The following is a 17,280-nucleotide window of genomic DNA, read 5'->3' on the forward strand; positions in this document are numbered from 1 at the left end:
TACCCTTCTCATCTCCGTGATTTTATTTATTTATTTAAAAAGATTTTACTCATTTATTTGACAGAGATTACAAGTAGGCAGAGAGGCAGGCAGAGAGAGGGGGGGAAACAGGCTCCCTGCTGTGCAGAGAGCCTGATGTGGGGCTCAATCCAAGGGCCCTGGGATCATGACCTGAGCTAAAGGCAGAGGATTTAACCCACTGAGCCACCCAGGCTCCCCAACTGTGATTCATTTTATAACTGGAAATTTGTACCTCTTAATCCTCTTTATCTATTTTGTTTCTATCCCCCGCCCCCACAACCACCAGTTTGTTCTCTGTATTTAAGAGTCTCCTCTAGTGTTTGTTAGCTTATTCACTTGTTTTGTTTTTTAAATTCCACATGTAAGTGCAATAATGTATCTGTTTTAGCATGATTAATCTCTAGCCCCATCTGTATCATTGCAAATGGCAAGATCCCATTCTTTTTTTATGACTGAGTAATATCCCATTAGATATCTATGCCACATCTTTTCATCTATTCATCTGTTGATGGACACTCAAGCTACTGCCCTATCAGCTCTAATGTTGCAATAAACCTAGGAGGTTCATATAACTTTTCTAGTTAAATACCCTTTGGGGTGCATATATCTTTTTTAGTTAAATACCCAGACATGGAATTGCTAGGATCATATGGCAATTCTATTTTTATTTCATTATTTATTTGTGTGTGTGTGGGAGGAGGGTAATTCTATTTTTAATTTTTTGAGGAACCTCCAAACTGTTTCCCACAATGGCTACACCAGTTTGCTTTCTCACCACCAAGATTCTTTCTTCTCCGAATCCTGGCCAACCCTGTTATTTCTTGTGTTTAGGATGCTAGCCTTTCTGATAGGTGTGAGATGATACCTCATTGTGGTTTTGATTTGCATTTCCAGGAGGAATTTTTTAAAAAGATTAGTTGATTTTATCCTAGAGAGAGAGCTCAAGCAAGAGGAGTGGAGAGGGGCAGAAGCAGAGGGAGAGAGAGAATCCCAAGCAATTTCCTGCTGAGCGTGGAGCCTGATATAGGGCTCAATCCCATGACCCTGAGACCATGACCTGAGTTGAAATCAAGAGTTGGCTGCCTAACTGACTAAGCCACCCAGGCACCCCAGCAATTTTATAAAATGAAATTTTGTTGCATGTTGTAAATCCCCCTTCCCACCACCCCTCCCATCCCTTTCTCCCCTTCAGTCTTCAGTAAAATGTGTGTACTCACAATGAAATTGATTTCGCTTGGTTAGGAGTGTGACAAAAGGCTGAGTGTGGTATTGTGGTGGGCACTTGGGCCAAAACTGCTTGCGGAAGATGAAATACATATATATATATATTCAAGGAAACTAGTTCTTTTAATCTCCTGACATATGTCATAGATGAGGAGAAAATCGGCTTGGTCTATTTAATGGACATAGCATTGGCTATATTAGTTTCTAGTAAGCCTCCATTACTAGAACCCTGTAGAATATTCTTTTTTTAAATAGATTTTTTAAAAAATTACATTTATTTTATTTTAAATTTTATTTATTTTTATTAACATATAATGTATTATTTGCTTCAGGGATATAGTTCTGGAAATCCTTAGTCTTACACACTTCACAGTACTCACCATAGCACATACCCTCCCCAGTGTCCATAACCCAGGTACCTTATCCTTCCTCTCCCTCCCCCTAGTAACCCTCAGTTTGTTTCCTGAGATTGAGAGTTTCTTATGGTTTGTCTCCCTCCCTGGCCCCATCTTGGTTTTTTTTCCCCCTTACTTCCCCCTACAAACCCCCACCCTGCTTCTCAAATTCCTCATATCAGAGAGATCATATGATAATTGTCTTTCTCTGACTGACTTATTTCGCTCAGCATAATACCCTCTAGTTCCATCCATGCCATTGCAAATGGCAAGATTTTTGTTTTTTTTGATGGCTGCATAGTATTCCTGTGTGTGTGTGTGTGTGTGTGTGTGTGTGTGTGTGTGTACCACATCTTCTTTATCCATTCATCTGTTGATGGATGTCTAGGCTCTTTCCATAGTTTGGCTATTCAGAATATTCTTTTTTTTTTTTTCTTTTTAAAGATTTTATTTATTTATTTGACAGAGAGAGATCACAAGTAGACAGAGAGGCAGGCAGAGAGAGAGAGAGGGAAGCAGGCTCGCTGCTGAGCAGAGAGCCCGATGCCGGACTCGATCCCAGGACCCTGAGATCATGACCTGAGCCGAAGGCAGCGGCTTAACCCACTGAGCCACCCAGGCGCCCCTATTCAGAATATTCTTAATTTATCTAAAATTTGCAGAGAAGGTTTAATAGGCTGAATAGTCCCTCAAAGATCTCAGGTCCTAACCCCTGAAATCTGAAAATATTACCTTATCTAGAAAAAGTGTCTTTATCGATATGATTAAATTTAGGATCTGGAGGTGGGACGGTTATCCTGGATCACCCAGGTGGGTCCTAAATGAAATTGAATGTGTCTGTATAAGATAGAGGTAGAGGGGACACCTGGGTGACTTAGTTGGTTAAGCGTCTGCCTTTGGCTTAGGTTATGATCTCAGGGTCCTGGGACTGATCCCCCCACATTGGACTCCTTACTTACTGGGGAGTCTGCTTCTCCCTCTCCTGCTGCTGCTTCTCCTGCTTGTGCTCTCTCGCTCACTTGCTCTCTCTCTCAAATAAATAAAAATCTCAGGAAAAAAGCCAACCAAAAAAACATTAAGAGATGGAGGCAGAGAGAGAGCACACAAACACAGAACAGAAAGCCACATGAAGACAAGGCAGAGAGATATTTGAAGATGGTGGCCCTGAAGATCCGAGATGTGACCATAAGCCAAGGAACACCAATGGCCACCATAAGGTGAAAGAGGCAGGAAATGGATTATCCCCAACTGCCTCCAGAAACACACAGTCCCGATGCCATAATTTTGGCCCAGTGGTACAGATTGTGGGCTTTTGGCCTCCAGAACTGGGAGAGAAGAAATTTCTATTATTCTAAGCCACTGAATTTGTGGTAACTGTCGCTAAAGCCAGACCTTGTTATGTTAATGGTTTAGTGATTCCTGATGGTTTTTTACATCTCAGTGAGCACACAACTTAAAATGATACCAGTAATCCTAATTATAAAGATTCAAACATACGATCCCACCAAGATGGAACTTAAGCTGATTGCAAATGGCTAAGTTCAGTTCAGAGTTGTTGAAGAATTGCTGTTAGTTGAGGTGTCTCGCTTGTGAACCCCAAGGTGTATGAGGGACCCGATGGGGGAAAAAAGGCATAAGGGCCAACTGAAGGAGAACGTGAAGCTATATTACTCAGCTCTTTGATACGTAAAAAGTCTAGTAGCAACCTAAGAGCTCCACTGTATATTAACAATACACGATTTATTTTGGGCAGAGGATTTGCACAACTCTAGGAGGGAAGAGGCATAATTATGAACCACAGCCTGCCGTAGGATGGCTGCTTACACGGCATTTGAGTTCTGTTCAGCTCAGAACCACTTACACATCAGTCCCCTATAGGGTATCAGATACAAGACTGGTTACACACGGTTCATTCTCTAGAAAAGTAAGAGAGTCACATATCAAGCCAATGTCTGGTTCTGAAGTTCTGACTAAGGTGACACACGAGGTCATAATCACCCTTGAGAATTCCCTAGGAAGCCACCATGTTCGTTGTCAGTGGATCAACTCTCATCTCAACCACATGGCTTATTCCCAGCATTGAATCAGGCAACTTATTTCTTTAGTTAAGCACTTGAAGAAACACTGGGCTTACATAGAGGGCCCATTTCATGAGAGGATTGTTTTTAACATTGGGAGCATACCTGGTGAGACTTGGATCCCATGTTCTCTTTCCTTCTAGAATATTCCTGAATGATGGGCAGGAACTCCCTGCCCTCCGTAAATTGCGGTCTGTTTCTCTCCACTTAGCCAAGTGTGTCTAGTGACTCTGAATTAAGTTCTCTGTGATGGGATGATAATTTTTGCCCTTTTATTTGTTCATCTGTTCACATTCACTGACAGATAGTAGGGACAGTAGTAGCTGGGGTTGCTGAGGAAGTGATTTCTGCTCATAAGGAGATTACTGTCTAGCGGGGACATCAACGTGCAGGTTGTGGTATGTGGCGTATGAGAGAATGAGCATTGCCAGCAGAGTTCAGAGAAGGGAGATCACTTCTGGTGGATGCAGGGAAGACTTCATGGGGGAGGTGGTCTTTTAGCTGGGTCTCACCAGCACAGTAGGAGCTGAAGATGTGGGGAAAACTGTGAAATGACTTTCTACATGTGGGTAAAGTGTGAGTGGGCAAAGAATGCTTCAGGCTTGCTTAGGAAATAGACCTTTCTTAAGGGGGGGGGGAGGGACAGAAGAAGAGGGAGAGAGAGAGAATCCCAAGCAGGTTCCATACGTAGCATGGAGCCCAACGCAGAGCTGGCTCTCACAACCCTGAGATCATGACCTGAGCCAAGATCAAGAATCAAGTGCTTAACTGACTGAGTCGCCCAGGCACCCCATGGCCCTAGTCTCTTAAGAGGGTTTGGGCCAAATACTGAGAAGGACTGTGTCCCCATCGTGGAACAAAATTAACTTTAGACCACATGTTGCTCTGGTTTTGCCTTAAAATTTTTTTAAAATATAAGACCTATAAGAATCCTAGTGCTGCCAAGAAACTTAACCAGATCCCAGAATAAAGCTCACAAATATTAGGTCACCTGGGTGGCTCAGTCAGTTAAGCGCCTGCCTTCAGCTCAGGTCATGATCCCGGGGTCCTGGGATTGAGCCCCACATCGGGCTCCCTGCTCAACGGGAGCCTGCTTCTCCCTCTGCCACTCTCCTTACTTGTGTTCCCTCTCTCACTGTCTCTCTCTGTTGAATAAATAAGTTTAAAAAAATCTTAAAAAAATACAAAAGCTCACAAATATTTATAGACATGCAAAAGCATTCAGCACCCAACAAGATAAAGCAGATGTTGTGTCCTCCACCGGAGACCTCTCCTCCTTCTCTGTTCTCCATCCATCCCAGAATGTTCTACCCTCAGGACCCTGTGGCTTGACCCAACCCAGCCCCAGAGTGATGATGTATATGGCTTCCTTTTAAAAGTGGTGACAGAGTCTAGTTCTGTGGTAGGTACACTTGCAGGGTAATAAAATGGTTGCACGTTTTCTTCATCTGTGCCTGGCTTCGGCTGCCCTGCAGAATGTTATAAGCTGGCCCGCCGAGGTGGTGCGCTCTGACGACCCTCTGGAACACGAACATTTAATTTCTGATCTATTGGTACTGGAGGTGGAGGAAGCTTTGGGAGAGCGCTCTCATTTCCTTTCATTATTCCAACTTCGCAAGCCTGCAGCCCATCTGCTGGAAAAGTTAATGCGAGAGCCGGAACAATTATCAAGGAATGAAGATCTTGTAAAACAGCGATGGGTAAAGCCCAGGAGGGGCAGTGCTGGCAAAATTGGGATGGATAGGAATCGGCAGAGGCGACAGATGCGTGCTTTTGTGCGAGGACGCGGCTTAGCTAATTTGCATGCTTGTTGGCAATTCATTCTGAAAATATTGTGGGAGACAGAGCAGTTGGAGATGGTTTTAAGTAGAATGGTTCTTGGCGGGTAGGTTCGAAAAAATTGATCTGTATTGACTCTGGAGACATGGGCACAGGGGCTGAAGCGAACAAGAGGGAGAGGAGGAGGAAGTGTGGGGAGAACAGAGGTAACTGTTAAGTCCAGCCTGGCTCTAGAATCCTTGTGTGGCCATTTAGTAGCTGTGCCAATGTGGCTGGTTTATTTAATGTGGCTGAGCCTTGTTTCCTCATCTGTAAAATGGATACATAGTATCTCAGAGCACCGTGTAAAGATACAAATAAAGCACTTAGCTGGAGCCTTCTTTATTTTATTTTGTTTATTTGAGAGAGTGAGCAAGAGAGCACAAGAAGGGGGAGCAGCAGGCAGAGGCAGAAGCAGGCTCCCCGCTGAGTGGGTCCCTCCCCCCCCCCCCCCCCCCGCTGTGGGGCTGGATCTGGGGACCCTGGGATCATGACCTGAGCCAAAGGCAGATGCTTAACCCACTGAGTCACCCAGGTACCCTTTGTTGAGCCTTCTTGATAAAAATTATCTAATAACAGTTATTAAAGGAGACATCATACCAGCCCACGTTAATTGTTATTTTGGGATGCAATCATAATAAGAAAAATCCACGGCTCCACATAGTGTCTCAGGTTCATTTTACTGACATTGCTCTGTTAGAATTCTCTTGGAACCCGGCTTTGTTTCAGATGCCATGGTAAGTGAGCCAGAAAGGGTCAACTGGTGGAGATGCTTTTCTGAATTCTCTGTTACTTTGGTTTAGGCATTTCCTTTCCACAGCCATCTGGTTGCTGAGTAGAGCAGGTGTATGGCTCATGTTGGTAGTCTAGGAGAGGTCCAGAACCTCTGAGATGATTCTTAGGGTTCTCATTCAGGAGAAACACTGGCACATGAGTAAGATTGTGCTTCATTACAGATGCCAGGTTGATCTTTCAACAGTGACTCTAACCCAGGTTAGCACAATGGGAAAGTGATCACATCACATAAGATTCCAACCCCCCCCTTCCTTCCTTCCTTCCTTCCTTCCTTCCTTCCTCTCTTTCTCTCTTTCTTTTCCTTCCTTCCTTCCTTCCTCATTTTATTTATTTGAGGGAGAGAGAGAGTGTGTGAGAGCAACTATCTGCGAAATTAGAAAGGTTGGCTTCTGAGGATCAAAATGGAGGATAGGGTTCTGAATGGCTAATGAAAGGCTTATACCTTCCAGGAGTGAAGGAGAAACATGATTTATTGGACCAAGAACCAAAGACGGGAAATGTTCATGAGGGAGGCAGGTTAGCAGACCTGAGTTTGAGAACATGAGACTTGGGTATATGTGAACCAGGGTAAGATGGGGACTCTAGGAAAAGGCTTAGGTGGAAACAGAACAGGCTTGGTCATGTGGGGTTTGTTAACTACTTAGGGATGGCTTTGTCAGAGAGAAGCAGGTGGGATAGTAAGTTGAGGGGGTAAGACCCCTAGAAATGAGAGGTGTGGGGGGACGATCAGAGAGGTTTTTGAGAGAGCAGCATTACATATCAGAAATAATGGCTGTTCTGAACACAAAAGGCAATTCATTCTCTGAGCCCCATGCACTGTTTCCTATTGGTCATGGAACCTCTGGGCCCTTGGCTATTGCCTGTGGCCAGGGACGGGCCAGGACTCTCAGAAGAGCTACACCTTTTATCAGGACAGAGGGCAGAGGCTTGTTGCTGCCATCACTGAACATCCTGGAGTTTGTAAATGGTTCCTCCTTGGAGCGGAGCTATGGCTTAAGAGTTCAAGGTTCACTTTCATGCCCTTGCGTCTAACTTGAAACCAGCGGGCCATTATTTAGTTCTGGATTTTGGTGTTTGCAGGAAGGAGTGGAAATTTTATGTTTTTGTTTTGAGTGATGACTTCTATTCTAATTTGCTTATTGTTATTTAGGATGTCACCATTTTTGATCCACAGATGTGTTGATTTTTTTTTTTTAAATCTCATCTTTTTTCTTTTTTCTAATTTCTAGAGATTTTAGAAATGAGGCAAGTTAGGTACCATCTTGATCCAACCTGGTTTAGTGATTTGAATTTTTTTTTTTTTTTTAAATTTGGGGGCATCTGAGTGGCTCAGTCGGTTGAGCACCTGACTTTTTAAATTTTTTAATTATTTTTTCTTTAGTTAAATTCAATTTATTTAACATAGAGTGTATTATTAGTTTCAGAGGTAGAATTTAGTGACCCATCAGTTGCATACAATACCCAATGCTCATCACATCAATTGCCCTCCTTAATGCCCATCCCCCAGTTACCCCATCCCCCTACCGACTTCCCCTCCAGGAACCCTCCATTTGTTTCCTAGAGTTCAGCATCTTTTTTTTTTTTTTAAAGCTTTTATTTATTTATTGGGAAGACAGAGATCACAAGTAGGCAGAGAGGGAGGCAGAGGGAGAGGAGGAAGCAGGCTCCCCGCAGAGCAGAGAGCCTGATGTGGGGCTCAATCCCAGGACCCTGAGATCATGGCCTGAGCTGAAGGCAGAGGCTTTAACCCACTGAGCCACCCAGGCGCCCCGTGTTCAGCATCTTTTATGGTTTCCTCCCTCTCTATTTTCATCTTGTTTTAGTTTTCCTTTTCTTCCCCTATGTTCATCTGTTTTCTTAGGTTCCACATATGAGTTAAATCATATGATAATTTTCTTTCTCTGACTGACTTATTTTGCTTAGCATAATACCCTCTAGTTCTAGTCGTGTCATTGAAAATGGCAATATTTCATTCATTTTGATGGCTGAGTAATATTATACACACACACACACACACACACACACACACACACACATCTTCTTTATCCATTCATCTCCTGATGGACACATCTGGGCTCTTTCCATGTTTTGCTATTGTAGACATTGTGAGCATCTGATTCTTAAACTCAGCTCAGGTCCTGACATCAGGGTTGTGAGTTCATCAGGGAGTGAGTTCAGCACTCCAGGCTGGGCGTGGAGTCTACTTAAAAAAAAAATTTTTTTTTTTAATTCGTAAGTACATTCAAACAGCAAAAGTTACAGAAAGAGTACAAAGAATTTCAGTACACGCATTACCCAGATTCACTGATTGTTAACATTTTAGGCCATCTTGATCTGTTTGCTTTGTCATTTGTTCTATCATCTATCTATCTAATTTTGGAACCAATTGAAAGCTGCGTAGAGTATAATTATTTACCCCTAAATACTTTGTGTAGATTTCCTAAGAATAAGAGTATTATATATTCACAGGACAGGGATCAATCTCAGTGAGTTTCACAGTGATACAATACTTTTACCTAATCTCCCTTCTCACAATCCAATTTTGCCAATTTGCTTTGTAAAGACTTTTGCAGTATTTCCATGTGTATGCATGTACTCCCTCCTCCCCACCCCCCTCATACGACAGGATCCAATTTAGGGTGAAGTAACACATTTAATTATCTTGTCTTTTTAGGATCCCCAATATGGAACAATTCCTCAGTCTTTCTTTACTTTTTGTAGCATTGAAATATTGAAGACTGCGTTCCCCTTTCGAAGCAGAATGTTCTCCATGGAAGGTCTGGGTATGTTTTGCCATGATCAGTTTTGGCTTAGGCACCGACCCCTTGCCCTGGTCAGAATACTACAGAAGTGATATTGTGTCCTTCTCAGGGTACGTCATCCCAAGACACATGGTCTCCATGGCCTCTCATTTGTAGTGACTTTGATCAGTGTTGCCTGATTTTGCTACTGTCTAGATCATTTGCCCTGGCTCCTTATAATCAATCTGTGGTGAGGTGTTTTCAGACCATGCAAGTACCCTGCTCCTTACCCAAGTTGACTCCCTATACTGGAAATGCCTACAATAAAACAAAGAGTGACAATACCAAGGATCTGGAGCAACTATAATTCTCGTACATTGCTGTGGGAATGTAATATGGTGTAAGAATGGCAGAATACCTGGGATTTTTTTTTTTTTAGAAAGTTAAACATGCACTTTCTAGATGACCTAGGATTTTACACCTAGTTATTTGTCCAAATGAAATGAAAGCATATGTCCATATCAGGACTCAAGCACAAAATAGACGTGGCTGCTTTGTTCCAATGGGCCCAAACTGGAAACAACCCAAACGTCTGTCAACAGGTGAGTGCATTTACAAATTGTGGCATATCCATGCCACGGAATGCAACTCAGCCATTAAGAGGAACAACGTTCTGATATGTGCAACAGAATATATGAATCTCAAAACCATTATGTTCCATGAAAGTAGCCAAGGACCACAGAATCTGTGGTGTATGGTTCTAGTTATGTGAAATTCTAGAGAAGGAAAACTCATATCTGATGAGGGGAAGCAGATGGGTGGCTGCCTGAGGCTAGAAGTGTGGGGGGTGTTGACTGCAAAGGGACATGTGGGCATATTTAAGGTGATGGAAAAGATTTGACCCTTGATTTGAGTGGCGGCTACACAGGTGTATAAGTTTGTCCCAACTCGTCAAACTCTACCAATAATGGGTGCATTTTGTCATGTGCAAGTTTTCCTGTATAAAGCTGGCAATTCCGCTCCTAGATTTAGCCCCCATTTATGATTCTGCCCTGAACCAACCATTATGGTGATGGTTACAAAATAGTGATTCCTTAACACCAACATTCTCTCCACGTTTACCACTTGGTACTTGACATTCTTCTGGAAGCAAGTGTCCACCCTTCTGCCACATCCTTCTTGTTTGTTGTCATTATAGACTCAAGCCTTTTCCCACCAAAGGCTTATCATTGATTAATATCTTTAATTATTCGGCACTGATATTTGTCTTGTATTTGTCTCATATTTGGCTCAAGGTGGTCCCTACCTACATGTCCTTGTGACATGCCCCCATCCCTTGTTTTTGAGGACTTCCCTGCTTTCTGGCATAAGATGAAGTTCCAGGCTCATCTAGCATCTTCTCTGCCCCAGGCTGGGAATAGCTATGTTTCAAATTGTCCTGCTTCCTCCTGCCAAGGAATGGAAATGGAAACCAGGAGCTGGCTGGTACATGAGCTCATTGCTCCTGGGCCCCCTGTGCATCTAGGCCCAGCCAGAGCTGTTCACTTTGCTTTCTACTAGAGGTTTTCTTCTTCTTCTTCTTCTTTTTTTTTTTTTAGAAAGGAATGAAAGGAATAGGGCTTAATTACTAGAACTCTCTGCAAAGAAGTTGAGGAAGAGGAGTAAGGCTAAAAGGGGAGAAAATCACTCTTGAAAAACACTTCTTCTAGAAATCATCCAAGATCCAAAGCTAAAGCAATAATGGCTTAATATTTGGGTTCTCTAGACTTAGCTTTAGGCCCTTTCACTAACTGCCATTCTCTTGTATTTATCCACTTTATGGGTTTTCACGTTGACTGTCTGGGCCCAAAGACAAATGCTGTGTTTCCATTGGAACCCTGTGGGCTACTCTGCTTCTCAGGAAGGCAGTGGCCTCTGTGGTGTGTGTGTGTGTCTGTGTGTGGGTGTGTGTGAGTGTGGGTATCTGTGAGCAAAGATACCCTTGTGTGTGTGATTTAGGAAGGAGATGCAAAGTAAACAGAAAATGGAGATGGGATCTTGGACAGCAGGCTTTGGAATTCTGTTTCCAAGTGAAGTAGGGCAAGGGAGGAATCGACCCATCTCTTTTTCTTGAATTACCATTTTTGTTTCACGATTTCTATGAATTGGTAGCAAGGCAGCCTCCCCAAGGGTGTGTGAGTGCTGAGATGTGGTTCCTAGATTTTCTTCTTGTGACTCAAAGTATCCATCAGTGTGTCCCATCTATGGCACCAACTATTGCTTAATCAGAGTCCAGTGAGCTGTCGTGTGGCCGGGAGGTCCCTTTAGAGCTCAGTAAGAAGGCACAGATGGTCTCTCCTCAAAATCATAGCACATCTGTCACTCCTCTGAGGCAAGACAACTGTTGGCTTCTCTACTGGGAAAGAGATGAAACCCTGACGCTTGAGTCGTTTAATCCTGAACTGAAAGAACCCAGGAGAATATACAGGAAACACAGACAGGAGATGGGGAGGCCTTCTCTAGCTATAACCCGTCTTATTGAATAAGGAGAAGGCAGGGATGCCCATTAAGTGATGGGAATGGCTGTCTTGGCTCATGTTTCCTGCAGTGAAATCAAATTTACGGAATGGAAACTCCATTAGAGTGTTTTCTTTGACTCATCCAACAGACACACTGAACACATTATAAAGGAAACTCATCATGGTAATGCTAATTGTTTTCTCCTTTTTCTTCTCATTTTACTCCTCTTATTTTTCATTTTGCAGGCAGTGGACTTTATTAGTTTTGTAAAAAGGATATAAACTTTATAAGAATTCGAGTCATAATGAAAAGGAAAATGGAATTGCTCAACAGTCCCATTCAGAAAGAATGTTCTTAGAGTTTGGTGAACTCTATGCCGTGGGGATTTCAATTCATATATTCAGGCAGGATATCTGGGAATCATTTGGAAAACTGAGATCATATGATACATGCTAATTTAAAGAAAATATATCAAATAAACTGGCCTTGACTTTTACTTGATTCTGTGGAAAAGGCACTAAGGTTAAAGCAAAGGAATTAGTGAAATCCAGCAAACATTTTTTCAGTCTCTAGGTTTGGAAAAACGAAGATATACATGTATGTGCATGTCTGTATGTATGCCTGTGTGTGTGTGTGTGTGTGTGTGTGTGTGTGCATGCAGGTGTGTGCACACGTGTATTTGTAAAAATGATTGTTTGGGACCAGAATCCCTAATTTTTACATACATTGAAAATGCCTTTTTATGCAAGAGGAAGTCTTAAGTCAAACTTTCTTTCCCTTGGAGATTTGTGGATATCACTAGCAATAATCTGGTTTTCTTTTGCTTTATAGGTGTATCTGTACAATTTTTTTAATGTGCTCGAAGCCCAGAAACTTCCTTGATACATGTTTCAGAATCAATCACTCACTCCTTTTCACAGCACCTGGTATACCCTTTTGAGTTGTACATCCAAACATTTCGTGGGGGCGCCTGGGTGGCTCAGTGGGTTAAGTGGCTGCCTTCAGTTCAGGTCATGATCCCAGCATCTGAGCTCCCTGCTCAGCTGGGGAGTCTGTTTCTCCCCCTGCTCCTCCTGGCTTGTGCTCTCTCTCTTCTCCCACTCTCAAATGAATAAATAAATAAAATCTTAAAAAACCCCACATTTCTTGGTTTCAGGAAAAAATACTAACGTACATGTGATATGGCAATATTGATTTCAGTAGATTGGTTTATTGTCTTGTCATGTGTCATGTCAACCCAGAATGACTGTTGGATTCCTTCAGTTTGATGACATAACGTGCTGCGCCGCTTTCCTGAATGTCTTCGCATTCCTCCAGTGAAATACTTCTTGGTCATGGTGTCTTGTTATTTCGATATACTGTTGTATTTAATTAATTATTTTTAAAATTAGATGTGTGTGAGCTCATATGATAACTGTCTTTCTCTGACTGACTTATTTTTCTTAGCATAAGACCCTCTCTAGTTCCGTCCTCATTGTTGCAAATGGCAAGATTTCTTTTCTTTTTTTTTTTGATGGCTGTATATATATATATCTCACACCTTCTTTATCCATTCATCTGTTGATGGACATCTAGGTTCTTTCCATAGTTTGGCTATTGTGGACATTGCTGCTATAAACATTCGGGTGCACATGCCCCTTCGGATCACTACATTTGTATCTTTAGGGTAAATACCCAGTAGTGTGATTGCTGGGTCGTAGGGTAGCTCTATTTTCAACATTTTGAGGAACCTCCATGCTGTTTTCCAGAGTGGTTGTACCAGCTTGCATTCCCACCAACAGTGCAAGAGGGTTCCCTGTGACTGTAAAGTTTTGAGGAAATCTGTATTGTAGGGGCCAAGGGAAGGCCCTTGATGAGCACATTGGCACTGAACTTTATTCTGAGTTAAAAGCAATCAAAATCCAACAGATTCAGGGAAAGCTCTTTACCTCTCCTTCAACTGCCTGCTTGTACCAGGAAGAGAGCTATTAACAGCCTCCTCTTTATGGTAGAAACATATCTATGTATCTATATAACAGAGGAACCCCTTTGTTTTCCAAACATATCTTCTCACCTTCCTGCTAATGGTCTTTCTCCCATTCGGATCCTAAGAACTCACCCCTCTCTTTAGCTAACATATGTGTCATGTTGCCTGCCTTTGGAATTTCCATATCTATGTAGATTCCCCATACATATGCTATTAAATTTGATTTTCTCTCATTAATCAGCCTCAGGTCAATTTGATTCATGGTCCAGCTAGAAGGATCTTGAAGGGCAGAGGAAATTCTTCTTCCGGAAACAGTATGCTGCTGGAGGCATGGGTTTGGTGTTCTGCTCACTGCCTTGTCTTAACCCAGACTTTGCAGGATTTGGCTGGTAGGCCTCAGAGTTTCTAGTTAGTGGTCCTGTGTTTGTTTCTACTGAACCTTTCAGAGAGCAGAGGGAAATGCAGACTAGTGGGCGAGTGGGCGTTTGGGTCTGTGGAAAAGAAAGCCAGCAGGGGAGAAAAGAAATAAACTAGGAAAATCTACCAACTGGTTCATCAGCGCTTGAATTACTGAGAAATCTGTATTCACTCTGGAGCAGAGCGGAAAGGCAGACCATTTATACTGAGACAAAATGACTTATTGGGATTGATTTTGTTATTCTTTGAAGTCTTGGAGCGCTATGGCCCAACTTATATTTTGTCAGTTAAGATGCTTCATACAATCAAGGTTGTATTTATTTATCTCCGGCTTCAGCCTTTTGCTTCTGTTAGTGGAGATTTAGGGGGTGACTTGTGTGCTCTGTTTCAGCATTAATAACCAGAGTCCGTATCAGTTTCCAGAGGTACACAAGTTGAATTCCTCCACCGAGCAGCCTCAAGCAGCAGCCAAGCAGCCTCTGGAGTGAGTGCGCACCTGAGAGCTGAGATCCGGTGGGAGGGGTGTGATCTTGTTTCTCAGTTACAAATGCACCTGTCTATACCCCACCCCCACTTTGTAATGCTGAGCGCTGGACACTGGAGAGCTGCTCTTTTGTCTGCTGGTTTTCAGTTCGGTCTGCCTGTAGGTGGCGCTAGAGAGCCACCAGAAGGTGGGAGGAAGGAGACGGTGCCGGCGTCCCATGCGTGTTCCTTGTTCCTGTCTTGATACTTCTTGCCTCCGCCAGTGCACGTGGTTCCAGTCTCCAGCTGTTATTTCCACTTCCCAAGAACCAGCTTCATCGTCCCTCTTCGGCTGTGGAAGCGCCAGCTGGGCAGCACCCCTCCTCACAGGTTTGAGTTCCGAGAAGAGTAAAGTTGGTATTTTGCATAATGCATGCATAGCAGAGTTGATCGTTGAAGTCAATGCTTTATTGACCTTAAGTCGTCATGAGTAGGGAACCCTAAAACAGAAAGAATCAAATTAATATATCATTTAAAAAATTATTTTTATTATTTTTTTCTGAGGGGCACCTGGGTGGCTCAGTTGGTTAAGCATCTGACCCTTGATTTTTGGCTCAGGTTATTATCTCAGGGTCCTGAGAGGAGCCCCTGGGACTCCTCACTGGGCATGGAGCCTGCTTGAGTCTATCTCTCCCTCGCCCTCTGCCTCTCCCCACTTGTGCACACACACTCTCTCTCTGTCAAAAATATATATATCTTGCTTGTAGCTGCTAACAGTTGTATTGCTACCTTTGGGGTGATATTTGAGAATACTACAAAACAAATGCAGCATTTTTAGCTGAGGTCGAGCGCAGCATGAACAGTGAGGGGAAGAGAAGGATCTAGGTTCAGAAACAGAATCCTCATGCAAACTAAAAATATGAAAAGCATCAGTAATTTCACAGGCTATCTTCGATGTATGAAATACTTGATTAGGACACAAGAGCCCTACATCAGAGAAGCATACCCTTTCCCGAGCAGCTGGGGAACAGAGCCACCATTTTGTGGTGGAGCACTGGCCATCTTGAAACCCACATCATGAGGCCTTTGGGGCTTGGAAGAGTGATATTATTATTCTTACTTTTAAAAGACCCATGTGAAGCGTTTTTATTCATAGTAAAATTTGTCACATGGTAGTTGAAGGGTCTCACATAATTGGTGCATTCTTTCCAATGGTGTCTAGACTGCTGTTGTACTGAAGTGTATAACTTGGAAATTCTTCAGTCTTGCACACAGATGGGCCCAAATGCACATTTACGCTTATTTAGTGAGCACTTGATGACTTTCCCAATTACCTGCCTTTGTTATGACACATTGTTATAATTTAACTTTCCTAAAGGGCATGGTATTGATAGGATCCTGTGGAATAATTCTGATTTTATTTCTTTCCAATTTCAGCTTGGTGGAAGTGATTTATAAAATGTTTGCTTTTATGAAAAGCATCCAAATCCAGTCTACGCGGATGGGGAAATGAGGCTGTTCTGTGTGAGTCTCCTAGAAGAACTGGAAGAGTACAGGCTAACTGCCTTCATCTGGCAAACTGGGTTATTTGTGCGACTTAATCAATGATGTCAGCACGTTGGCTGGTTTCTATGTCCTGCTCCATTTCAGAGCTCGGGGACTCATATTTCTGTGTCTCTATATTGACTCATCTAAGTAGCCTGGGCCATGTGATTACATTTGAAATGTCTGGAGCTTATAGTTTGAGTAATTGCAGCTTATGGAGAATGTCTTGCTTATATGGATTTATTCCCTAATTTATGCAATAAATATGGTTCAGTCACTGTCCTGTGTAAGGATCTCCGTTAAGCTCTGGGCGGCAGTCAACACCCAGATAAGATCTCTATACTCAGGGAGGTAACTAACATTCTAGCAGAGAGTAGTAAAAAGCATACTAAAAAGGTTAATGATAGGGGAGCCTGGGTGGCTCAGTGGGTTAAAGCCTCTGCCTTTGGCTCAGGTCATGATCTCAGGGTCCTGGAATCGAGCCCCGCATCGGGCTCTCTGCTCAGCAGGGAGCCTGCTTCCCCCTCTCTCTCTGCCTGCCTCTCTGCCTACCTGTGATCTCTGTCTGTCAAATAAATAAATAAAGTCTTAAAAAAAGATTAATGATAAATGTAATAGGTATTTGGAAGGAAAGTAAACAGGGTCTTGTGATAACAACGATGTGGAAAGGGGCCCCTGGGTGGCTCAGTTAGTTGATTGAGTGCCCGGAGTGAGTTCAAGCCCCACCCTGGGCTCCACGCTGAGCATGGTGCCTATTTAAAAAATGTTAATAATTATGTGGGGAGGTCTGTCTGATGAGGGGGCATTTGAGCTTGGGATACCTGAGTAGCAGGAGATTAAGGAGACAGAACATAGGAAGCAAAAAGGAGCATGGAGAATAATAATCATCATGCAGGAACTTTTAGAAACTTAGATTTTATTCCTAGAGCCATAAGATGTCAGTAAAGGAGTTTAAGCTGGTGAATGACAAAATCTGATACATAGCAGCGGTTATGGTCCTAATCATAAGCCGAAGGGTATAAAGGGGATATTTGTTCATGTTTTCATAATCGAGTTTCTCTTCCCTACAAATTACCTTAGATTATTATTATCTCATTTGAAGACTAAAATCAGATTGGATGAGGTGCTGGGAAACTGAGGACTGCGGGTCACGCATGAAGTGTTTCTTTTCATTGCTTAACCTCTGTCTTGGATAAAGTGGAAATGGTCATTACAGAGCAGTCTTTGCTAATGCTTAATAATCCATTGAGGTCCTCAAGGAAGCCTCGAAGGCTCTGGAATAACCTAGTTTACCTGTGGGTTGAGTGGGTAGGGGAGGG

This window comes from Meles meles, chromosome 3, assembly GCF_922984935.1.
Source record: "Meles meles chromosome 3, mMelMel3.1 paternal haplotype, whole genome shotgun sequence".
Classification (NCBI taxonomy): domain Eukaryota; kingdom Metazoa; phylum Chordata; class Mammalia; order Carnivora; family Mustelidae; genus Meles; species Meles meles.